This window comes from Lutjanus erythropterus, chromosome 6 (genome assembly GCF_056507025.1).
Source record: "Lutjanus erythropterus isolate fLutEry1 chromosome 6, fLutEry1.hap2, whole genome shotgun sequence".
Taxonomy (NCBI): Eukaryota; Metazoa; Chordata; class Actinopteri; order Lutjaniformes; family Lutjanidae; genus Lutjanus; species Lutjanus erythropterus.
This window is the reverse complement of record NC_139322.1, coordinates 265,643-275,942: the sequence shown is the minus strand read 5'-3', so window position 1 is coordinate 275,942 and position 10,300 is coordinate 265,643. Positions and strand designations below refer to the sequence as shown.

General features: G+C 42.1%; 1 protein-coding gene across 1 annotated transcript in view; it reads left to right on the top strand.

Moving 5' to 3' along the window:
• Positions 1–741: 741 nt before the first annotated feature.
• Positions 742–10,300, top strand: part of ccdc120a (coiled-coil domain containing 120a) — a 39,642-nt gene continuing 30,083 nt past the window's right edge. Inside the window, exon 1 of the mRNA XM_084720105.1 lies at positions 742–1,080. The gene's annotated coding sequence lies outside the window, so the exon portion shown is untranslated. The remainder of the gene's footprint in view (positions 1,081–10,300) is intronic.

Below are 10,300 nucleotides of genomic sequence, written 5' to 3'. Positions count from 1 at the left end.
ACTACGACACGACTTCAGTATATTTCAGTCTCAGAACACAAGTTAGACGTTCTGATGTTCTCGACCTTTTGCTTCAGGACATTTTCTCTGACTGGACCTCTTTGAATTTTAGTTGAATACCTCTGATCTATGATATTGATCATATAGATTCTGTACAGACACTCTGAGCTGCAGCAGCTTCACTCAACCTGAAGGAAAAATGTTCATTTGTTTTTACACACGAGGGAGGATGTGTGTGTGTGTGTGTGTGTGTGTGTGTGTGTGTGTGTGTGTGTGTGTGTGTGTGTGTGTGTTCAGGTTCCAGCAGCAGGATTATTCTCTGATTTGAACCAGTAAATAAACTGGAACATGAAAAATGATAAGTCAGAGACAGGTGGACAGGTGTGGACAGGTGTGGACCAAACAAACAAATAAAGGGTACAGAATAAATAAATGAGTCACAAGCAAAAATTTCATTTTTGTGTTGTTTTTTTATTTTTCAGTTTAATCCACTTCAGTAATAAAAAGTAATAAAATGTGAACTGTGATCAATATTAATATTGATTATTTTCCTATTGGTCCATTTTATTTCTTGTTTGTAGAATCGATCAAATATTATCCAAACATCTGGATTTAAAAAAACATTTTCGTTATTTTCAAACTAACTAAAAACATCTACACTTATGGATCAGATGATCAGATCGTCATCAGTTTGTCTCCATGCTGAGTGTGTGTGCGCGCAGAGCGGGCGCGTGCCCGCGGGGCTGTGAGCGCGCGCGGCGCTGCTGATGGAGCTGCACGTGAACCGAGCTGCTGCTGATCGATGAGGTGGTGGAGGATGAAGAGCAGCGATTGTTCTGATCATATCACCGATCATCAGCGATGATCGATCAGCGGAGTGGCCGCGGGAGGCGACAATCAGCGTCATCAATCAATCAGTGAGCGTCATAGATCACACCTGATGTGACTGCGCGCGCTGCGGAGACAATCAGCTGACCAGAGGAGCTGCGGGTTCTGGACCGGACGGTTCTGATCATGTGACCGAGGAGGAGGGAGAGCCCGCATCAGCCCCACAGGTGATCCGGAGCCGCACGAGGACAGGTGGGTCCGTCACACACAGATAGACAATGACCGCTCCCGCATGGAGGCACCGACACACCAAACTCCATTCAGAAGTTGGTCATTTTAAGGTTTCTGTGTCTGTCTGCGGCAGCGCGGAGGAGAGTCAACAAAGATGAGTATTAGGCAGAACTCTGATGAGCTCCTCTTTGATTCGGCTGACAGCCAATAACCTGATCAGTTATCGATCAGAATAATTTCTCATTGATCTAACCCGCTGTGTGTTATTGTTACGCTGTTCTGTGCTGTGGCGGGGGGCAGCAGAAACAGGTCAGATGTGACTGAGGTTTGGTTGGTTCATTTCTGTTGAACTGGATCCAGAACTTCATCCTGATGAGAGTTGATGGTGATGATGAGGGTGATGATGATGATGGTGAAGATCATGGTGATGATAATGAAGAGACGATGTGTTTATCAGTCTTGTTTTTATTCTGTCTGTCCCCACCCAGCGCCACGTGCCTGCTCTGTGTGTGTGTGTGTGTGTGTGTGTGTGTGTGTGTGTCATATTGATCATGATTCATAGTGAGTTAAAGGGACATTATGTGTTTTACTGATGAAACAGGAAGTCAGTCAGTGGAAACTGTCAACTATCGATTATTGACATGGTCGATTAATTATTTAGTCTATAAAATGTCAAAATAATGAATAATTAATAATAGTTTCATGTTTCTTTTATTTAAAATTCTTTAAGAAACAAACAGGTTTGACGATAAAGAGTCTCACAGAGACAAAGAGACACATGAAGACATTGTGACTGAAGACAGAAACAAGTTGGACCAAAATTAAACTTAAAGAATCAAATTAAAACCATCTGCTGGCCTGTGATTGGCTGGTTCAGAGCTGAGGCGCACCAATAGAAACACTTGTGTCTTAATAAACTGAATGAAGCAGGTCTGAGATCAGTTCTTCACGACAAACGTTGAATCAAACACATCAAAGGTCAGGAGGATTACTTTAAACATGTAATCTGATACAGTTTTTAGTTACATCTTAAAATGTAATCAGTAACTGAATCCAAGTGTCACTATGTTAAAATAATGTAACTTGATTACTTTGTTATTTTAGATTACCTTAGTATCAGTTGTGATGAAACTGTTTCATGTTCTGTTTATTTATTATTGTTTATCCAAATGTTTCTTTGTTTGTTCTGTGAATGAATGTTTACATTAGCAGCTTATGAACATTTAAATATTAAATAACATTTTGTTGAAACTGATTCTGTTTTTACCCACAATCCCTCCTGCTGAGTCGTTTCTCAGCGTTCTGGTCAAACTTTATGCAAAATAATCTCACATATCCAGACGTCTCACATTCTGCTGCAGAGGAATAAACTCCCTGCCTTGTTTACATTTCTTTAAACCAATCACAAATGTTGTGGGCGGAGCTAAGCCCAGGTGCTGCTGCTGCAGAAGAATGTCGAGGGGGAACTTATTTTGGTGGAACATTTATATTTCAGGAGATGAGCTCTGGTATTAAAATGACTCTATCACTGCAAAAGAAAAGCTAACAGCTGTTAGCTTGTCTACATTCGTGCCGTTAGCATCCCAGGTGCTAATTAGCTGTTTTCAGCGTGCAGGTTGCAGCTCGGAGGTTTGTTCTTGTTTCTCCGGGACTTTGATCACGTAGCTAGCGGACGCCGTGATGCCACTTGAAGCAAACGACCAACTAGTGGACTTATATCTGCAGGGTGCGTCCGGCGAATCAGACTAAATAAAAACAAACGTTGAGGTGAGAATGTGCCGTAACCACGGTAACGGTGTAGACCGATGACAGAAAGATGAAACATGAGAAACGTGAAGTTGACATGACTATAAAATAAATCAAAATATGAGCTCATACATCATACGAAGTGGCGGCACAGTGGTGCAGTGGTCAACACGGCCGCCACACAGCAAGAAGGTCATGAGTTCGATTCCCGGCTGACTGACACTGAGTTTGCATGTTCTCCTCGTGTCTGCGTGGGTTCTCTCCAGGTTCTCCAGCTTCCTCTCACAGTCCACAGACATGCGTGCAGGTTAACTGGTGGTTCTAACTTGTCCAGGGTGAACCCCGCCTCTCACCCAGTGTCAGCTGGGATAGGCTCCACCCCCCACGACCCTTCAGGAATAAGCGGTTACAGAAAATGGATGAATGAATGACGATCATTTATAAAATTAATTAATTTATAAAACGCTGAACATGTAAAATAATCCCTCGCATAGGTTCTGTCATTATAATTAATATTTAATGAATTCTAACTATAACTGTAATTATTAATAAACACCTGCATGTTCTGAGGTGTGTTCTCATCAATAATCAGGTGAACAAGAGAATAAATGATATTTTCACTGCTGCTGTTCTCCATGTTTCAGATCTGAGTTTAGAGCTGAACGATTAATCAAAATTTTATTTAAATCACAACGTGTCCGACAAATTAAACCTGAACATCATATTTTTTTATTAATTTAAGAAAAAATCTTTGTTTGGTAACAAACAAATTTGGATTCTAATTTTCTGTCTGATCTTTTTTTGTTTAATTTCAGCGACTGACATCATCTGATTTCTGACAGATCATTGAAAAATCTTCTGACAGATTTCGTCTCTGTAAAATCCATCAACACTCGTTTCTGTGTCGTGTTTTATTTCTGTTTCCATCAGTGTCTGTGTGTGTGTGTGTGTGTGTGTGTGTGTGTGTGTGTGTGTGTGTGTGTGTGTGTGTGTGTGTGTTGTCAGGTCATGTGATCCTGTGAATTTGTTCTGCTGTTTCCATGGTGATAATTAATATTTTTATAGTGATTAAATCAAACAAAAGGTGTTTCAATCTGTCTGAGAAAACAGCCAATCACAGAGCAGACAGCTAGTCACATGACTCTGTTAAGTCACTGTTTTCTCTGTCAGATTTGAGTTCAGTAATAAACTCAAACATTTTATCTTCTATATTTACTATCAATTCTCCTGTTAGTGTTCAAATGAATCGATCATTTAAATCAAGTTATAACATTGATGACATGTTTTTGATCTGATCAGCCTCTAATCTATAATAGAATTCTATAAATTGATCACATGTTCACTGACCCCACGTCTTCCTGTCCACATGACCAAGTGTCCTCAGAGAGACTGTGATGCTCAGAGTGGAATGCTGCCCGCTGCTGTGTGTGTGTGTGTGTGTGTGTGTGTGTGTGTGTGTGTGTGTGTGTGTGTGTGTGTGTGTGTAGTTCAGGTGCAGTCTGATGATGTGTGTGTCTTCATCGGTTTGTTGGTTGATGTTAAACTACAGATGCAGAAGAAGAAATTCAGTCTTCCACAGACTCCAGATCAGCTTTGTTCATTAACTTGAGTTTAGTCTCCTGATATCACATGATCAGATATCTGACAGCTGATTGGTTGAGAGTGGATTTCTAAATTCAGCGATGAGAACAGCAGCTAACAAACCTGCAGCCTCACGTTGTTTGAGGACAAACCAGAACACAAACAAATTTCTCCTCCTGTTCTCGAACTTTCCACGACCAGCAGGACCGACGCTAACGACACGTTAGCTCACTTCATAATGTGTCAGAGTGGAAACTCTGTTAGCATGAAGCTAACTGTCAACACATCTGATCAGTTTCCATTCAGTTTGATCAACAACAGCTGGAGACTGACTGTCCACAGACTGTCCACAGACTGTCCACAGACTGTCCTCACACTGTCCACAGACGGTCCACAGACTGTCCTCACACTGTCCTCACACTGTCCTCAGACTGTCCTCAGACTGTCCACAGACTGTCCTCACACTGTCCACATACTGTCCTCACACTGTCCACAGACTGTCCTCACACTGTCCTCAGACTGTCCACACACTGTCCACAGACTGTCCTCAGACTGTCCTCAGACTGTCCACAGACTGTCCTCACACTGTCCTCACACTGTCCACAGACTGTCCACAGACGGTCTTCACACTGTCCACAGACTGTCCTCACACTGTCCACAGACTGTCCACAGACTGTCCTCACACTGTCCTCACACTGTCCACAGACTGTCCTCACACTGTCCTCAGACTGTCCTCAGACTGTCCACAGACTGTCCTCAGACTGTCTTCACACTGTCCACAGACTGTCCTCAGACTGTCTTCACACTGTCCTCACACTGTCCTCAGACTGTCTTCACACTGTCCTCACACTGTCCTCAGACTGTCCACAGACTGTCCTCAGACTGTCTTCACACTGTCCTCACACTGTCCTAAGACTGTCCTCACACTGTCCACAGACTGTCCTCAGACTGTCTTCACACTGTCCTCACACTGTCCTAAGACTGTCCTCACACTGTCCACAGACTGTCTTCACACTGTCCTCACACTGTCCTCAGACTGTCCTCACAGTGTCCTCACAGTGTCCTCACAATGTCCTAAGACTGTCTTCACACTGTCCTCACACTGTCCACAGACTGTCTTCAGACTAAAGACAGACTAAACAAAAAGCTCTAAAAGAGAACATGTTGATAAATGTGCTCCTGTTTTTGGTGAACAGTAAACTGAACAACTAAAGAACGTGAACGTGTCCTCGTTCACTCCTGAGAGAGTTAATGACATCATCACATCATCAGCTGATTAAAACAGCGACGCAGACTGACAGTAGACAGAGAGAACATGGACATGGTCACGTCACTGCAGACACTTGAACAGAGGACGTCTGTGACTTTTCCTCACAGCGTCTGGATTTTCATTATTTCTTTTAATTTTGTATAAATTTCACTAAACACAAAGTAAATGTGATGTTTTCACACTGACTCCACAGGAAGATTCGTACTTTTTGCACAGTTGGAGATACATCTTGGTTGCTTAGCAACTATCATCGTCTCTGTCAATAAAACTTCACAAGTTCGATTTGGGCTGCAACTAATGATTATTTTCACAGTCGATTAATTGGTTGATTATTGTCTCAATTAACTGATAAATAGTTGTTTGTTTTAAAATCAGAAAATGTTGATCAGAGTCCAAGATGACGTCCTCAAATGTCTCGTTTTGTCCACAACCCAAAGATCATCAGTTTACTGTCAGAGAGGAAAGAAACCAGAAAATATTCACATTGAAGAAACTGAAATTGGAGAATTTAAACTTTTTCATTTGTCCAAAACAACAATCAAAATATTTGGCGATTAATTAAATACTCTTTAAACATAAAAATCAATGGTTTAATTAATCGCTGCAGTTCTAGTCTGTGTTGGAGCTTCACGTTTGAACGTATTGTTCAATTGACAAGATTGTGACAGGATCAATTTTTTTTTGGGCGGGGGGGGGGGGCGGGGTCAAACAACTGGTGATGAAAATAATCAATAGTTGCAGCTATAGATCTATTTCTGATTGAAGCCTGAAACTCCAGAGAAATGACCCTGAACTGAACTTTGAGCTGCAGGTTCGTGTCAAACTGAGACGTGTGTTTAGTCAAAGCGTCACGTGAAGCTTGTCCTCACGGTAAAGACGGTGTGTTTGTCCTCCATCATGTCCTGCAGAGACCGGTTCAGTCCAGTCTGAGCAGGACGGTCACACCTGACTGCTGCAGCAGGGACACGAGGCGTTCAGGTGCCGTCAGTCACGGATGCTGATGTGAGTGACTGTCTGTGTGTCTTCAGTTTTTAACACGTCCCTCAGACAGAAACATCATAGTAGAACCAGTGTTCTCTCAGTGAACCTTTCAAAATAAAAGCCTCTTCCTGCTGTGACTGATCATAGATCGATAATCAGCTCAGTGTGTCAGTGGAACACACAGTTGGTGTCTCAACTCAGCACTACAGTACCCATCACTCTCAGCAGCTGTTGCTATGGAGACCCCTTCATACAGAGCGGTGACATCACAGTGACATCACATTCAGATCCACTGAACTGATCAGTTCTGCAGATCGACTCTCCATCAGCCGCACGGCAACAGAGTCTGCAGCGCTCTGATTGGACCGTTCTCACAGCAGTGCACTCTGGGACGTGCAGTCCAGTCCATCACCTGTGACTTCCTGTCTGTGACTCCGCCCACTGAGCTGCTGCTGGGATGCCACCTGAACGCCATGCTGGGCGCCCGTCTCACTCACACACACACATACACACACGTACAGTAACGCACACACACAGAGTCACACACACTCTTGAGCGTCCTGGGGGTTGAAAGGTTATTGGCTGCCTGGTTGGAGCTCTCAGCCAATCGGATGCGAGTATTCAGAGTTGGGATTTTCTACATTGTTGCCATGCGGAGAATCTGCTGCCTGACCTACATTCCATCCTCCACACACACACACACACACACACACACACACACACACACACACACACACACACAGAAATGTAGTTGTGTGTATCAGTGTGTGTTTTTGCTCAAAGGCTCAGTGGCAGTTTCATCAATTCTTCATGTTTCCTCTCTGGAGAATCTGTGTGTGTGTGTGTGTGTGTGTGTGTGTGTGTGTGTGTGTGTGTGTGTGTGTATGTGTGTGTGTGTGTTGTTCCCCTGTGTGTGTTCTCCTGTATGTGTTCTCCTGTGTGTGTTCTCCTGTATGTGTTCTCCTGTGTGTATTCTCCTCTATGTGTTCTCCTGTGTGTGTTCTCCTGTGTGTGTTCTCCTGTGTGTGTTCTCCTGTGTGTGTTCTCCTGTGTGTGTTCCCCTGTGTGTGTTCTCCTGTGTGTGTTCCCCTGTGTGTGTTCCCCTGTGTGTGTTCTCCTGTGTGTGTTCCCCTGTGTGTGTTCTCCTGTGTGTGTTCTCCTGTGTGTGTTCTCCTGTATGTGTTCTCCTGTATCTGTTCTCCTGTGTGTGTTCTCCTGTGTGTGTTCTCCTGTGTGTGTTCTCCTGTATGTGTTCTCCTGTGTGTGTTCTCCTGTGTGTGTTCCCCTGTGTGTGTTCTCCTGTGTGTGTTCTCCTGTGTGTGTTCTCCTGTATGTGTTCTTGTGTTCTGAGGCTCTCCACAGTTAAGTGTTCTACTTGAAAACTGTAAAAATAAAAATAGCTAAAGACAAAAACTCACCTGTCCTTCAGGTACGTGCAGCTCTGACAGCTCGTCACAGAGGAACGTGTGTTCCATCGTGTTCTTTAAAGGGTTAAAATGATCTATAGTGTGGTTCCTCTGCTGAGAACACTGTGTGTTTGTGTGAGTCTTCAGCCGAGTGAATTAGAATCAGATGAAGAAATGAATGAAAATAGAATCTGGTTCTATCAGTAGAGTCACCAGATGGTGAAGCACCTGCTGCACTTTGACCTCAACTGTCAGATGGAACCGACTCAGATTCATAAAGTTCTTAATAATGTTTTTGTACACTGGAGTGAACATTTCGGTTTTTATTTACAGTATTTTGTTATTCATCTAGAATGTTAAGGTATTGATTTATTTCTTTTTTATTGAGAACATTTGATTTATTTAGATTTTTTTATTTAAAACATTTTATTTATTTAGATTTTTTTATTTAAAACATTTTATTTATTTAGATTTTTTTATTTAAAACATTTTATTTAGATTTTTTAATTTAAAACATTTTATTTATTTAGATTTTTTTATTTAAAACATTTTATTCATGTAGTTAAATGTTTAATATTATTTTAAACATTTTGTTTTTATTTCAAAGATTTTGCTGTTTATTTAGAACATCTTATTTATTTATTTATAATATTTTGTTATAGAACATTGATTTTGAACTATTCTTTATTTATTTATTCTTTATTTAAAACATCAAAAACCAGCTTTTCAACAATATATCAGAAACATAAATCTACATTTTTGTAGAAACTGACAAAAAGTGAAGTTGTGACTCATGTTGACTTGATGTTCATGAATCAAAGGCTGCAGGTCTCAGATCAGATCACATTGATCAGATTGATCAGATCAGATCAGATCGATCATGTTCAGTTTCTTTAAAATGAACCAGGTTTGATGAAAATCAGTTTGACTTCCAGCTGATTTTGTAGTGAAGTCTGCGGTTCTCAGTTTACCAGCAGACCCTGAACGCTCCAACATGGCAGCCGTGCACATGTGCAGCAGAGACAGTGGTGACAAAGTGAGCACAATGTGGATTTATTGATCAGGTGTTTGACTTCAACTAATCAGAACCGATCAGATTTAAATTAATCTGCAGATGATCCAGTTTAACATCAGAAGACAAAAGACAAAATGTCCTGAAACAGACGAAATGAGACGTTCCATCAGGCAGGAAAGCTTATATATAGGTTTTATATTGGTTATATCTAGGTTCTTTATAGGTTAAGTGTAGGTTTTTCAAGTTTGTTCAAACATAGTGAATAAGTGTAACCATGTAACCTGCAGTTTAAAGTCACAGATCACAGTGTCTGTCTGTCTGTCTGTCTGTCTGTCTGTCTGTCTGTCTGTCATGTATCAGGACACTGAGGACACGCTGTGTGATTTGGGTCGAGGCTGCTGAGACAACAGACAGATAGACAGGAGGACAGACAGACAGGAGGACAGATAGACAGGAGGACAGAGACTCTGACTGACAGTCAGATCAGTTAAAAGATGAAAATCTAAATTTATCAGATTTAATATTCAGCGGTGACCTCAGGCTCACCCTCCTGTTTAAATCTGTTGCAGACCTTCATCTCCTCTAATCCTCCTCCTCCTCCTCCTCTTACATGCTTCCTGTTTCAGTTTACTTTGTTGACAAACTGTGTTGTTGTCAGAGCAGCTGGAGAGCCAATCAGAAAGCAGGAAGTGTTGTTATGGTTGTTTTCAATGTGAACTAAAGAAATAAAAGATGACTGAGAGGTTGTTTTTCTCATCAAGTTCACTAGAAACACTCAGAGAGAGAGAGAGAGAGAGAGAGAGAGAGAGAGAGAGAGAGAGAGAGGAGAGAGAGAGAGAGAGAGACAGAGAGAGAGAGAGAGAGAGAGAGAGAGAGAGAGAGAGAGAGAGAAGGAGAGAGAGAGAGAGAGAGAAGAGAGAGAGAAAAGAGAGAGAGAGAGGAGAGAGGAGAGAGAGAGAAGAGAGAGGAGGGAGGAGGGAGAGAGGAGAGAGAGGAGAGAGAGAGAGAGAGAGAGAGACAGAGAGAGGAGAGAGAGAGTGTGTGTGTAGATGAGTCTAACTCTCTCTCTCACACACTCTGCAGGCGTTTCATATCAAAGTGAACCATCGACTGTTTGAAGTTCTCTCTCTCTCTCTCTCTCTCTCTCTCTGTCTCTTCTCTCTCTCTCTGTCTCTCACTCTGTCTCTCTCTCTCTCTCTCTCTCTCTCTCTCTGTCTCTCTCTCTCTCTCTCTCTCTGTCTC